This window comes from Colobus angolensis, unplaced genomic scaffold (genome assembly GCF_000951035.1).
Source record: "Colobus angolensis palliatus isolate OR3802 unplaced genomic scaffold, Cang.pa_1.0 Scaffold12, whole genome shotgun sequence".
Classification (NCBI taxonomy): Eukaryota; Metazoa; Chordata; class Mammalia; order Primates; family Cercopithecidae; genus Colobus; species Colobus angolensis.
Window position 1 is genome coordinate 2,718,010 of NW_012113141.1, and position 1,900 is coordinate 2,719,909.

Genomic DNA, 1,900 nt, shown 5'->3' on the forward strand with positions numbered 1-1,900 from the left:
ATCCTGGCTACTGGGACCAGCCTGGCCAACATGGTGAAACCCCGTCTCTACTAAAAATACAAAAATTAGCCAGGCATGGTGGCAGGCCCCTGTAATCCCAGCTACGCAGAAGGCTAAGACAGGAGAATAAATTGAACCTGGGAGGCAGAGGCTGCAGTGAGCTGAGATGGCACCACTGCACTCCATCCTGGGCAACAGAGCAAGACTCTGTCTCAAAAAAAAAAAAAGTATTCAACCTAAGATAAAGATACACAGATGATTAACACTGATGAACAATATTAAGCTTCTATCTGATGTATCTGAAGAAAAGAATAATAACAAAAGGAATAAAATAGACAAGACAAGGAATATCTAAAAGATAAACATTGAAATAAATAAGTAAAAAGAAAAATTGTTGAAAAAATTTAATAAAGCCAAACTGTATCTTCTATAAAAGATAAAGCATTCGCCCCAGACAAGCCTGGATAAGATTGAAAGAGTAGAAAAGAAGCTAAAATATACAATATTAGGAAGAAGAGATATGATATAACCACAGATATTGAAGAGATGAAAAGAATTATAGGTGAGTATAATGTGTAATTCTATGACAGTAGATTTGAAAAAACTAGAGAAGTGAATCATTTTCTAGAAGACTATGTTACCAAAACTAATTTTAAAAAATCTCAAATAGGTCTGTAACCATATGCAAGATTAAAAATCTATGACTTTGTACAATTCAATAATAAAAAGAAAAATAACTCAATTAAAAATTGGGCAAAGAACCTGAAAAGATATTTCCCCAAGGAAGATAAACAAATTGCCAGATTGTCAACATCATCAGAGAAATGCAAATTAAAACCACGATGAAATGCCACTTCACATCCACTAGGATGGCTAGAATGAAAAAGCCAGATAGCTGGGCACCATGGCTCATGCCTGTAATCCCAGCACTTTCGGAGGTTGAGATGGGCAAATTGCCTGTGCCCAGGAGTTCAAGACCAGCAAGGCAATACAGTGAGACTCTGTCTCTACAAAAATAAAAATTAGCCTGGTGTAGTCATGTGTGCCTGTAGTCCCCGCTACTCAGAAAGCTGAGATGGGAGGATTGTTGGAGCCTGGGAGGTTGAGGCTGCTGTGAGCCATGATTATATCACTGCACCATCTGGGTGACAGAGTAAGACCCTGTCTCAAAAAAGAAAAAAACAAAAGCCAGATTATAACAAGCATTGGTGAGAATATGGAGAAATTGGAACCTTTGTATATTGCAGTTGGGAATGTAAAATAGCGCAGCCACTCTGAAAAACAGTCTGGCAGTTACTCATATGATTAAATATAGAGTTTCCATATGACACAGCAATTTTATTCCTAGGTATATGCCTAAGAGAAACGAAAACATATGTTCACAGAAAAATTTGTATACAAATGTTTATGGCAACATTATTCATGGTGGTCAAAAACCATAAACAACCCAAATGTTCATCAATGAACAAATGGATAAATAAGTTGTGTTATGTCCATACAATGGAATGTTATTTGGCCATAAACGGTGCTGAAATTCTAATACATGCTATAGCACTGGATGAACCTTTAAAACAGGGGTGTCCAAACCTTTGGCTTCCCTAGGTCACACTGGAAAAAGAAGAATTGTCTTGGGCCACACATAAAATACACTAACATTAGTGATAGCTGATGAGCTAAAAAATTTAAGAAAGTTGGCCAGGCACGGTGGCTCATGCTTGTAATCCCAGCACTTTGGGAGGCCGAGAGAGGTGGATCGCCTGAGGTCAGGAGTTTGAGACTAGCCTAACCAACATGGAGAAACCCCATCTCTATTAAATATACAAAATTAGCCAGGTGTGGTGGTGTATGCCTCTAATCCCAGCTACTTGGGAGGCTGAGGTAGGAGAATCGCTTGAACCCA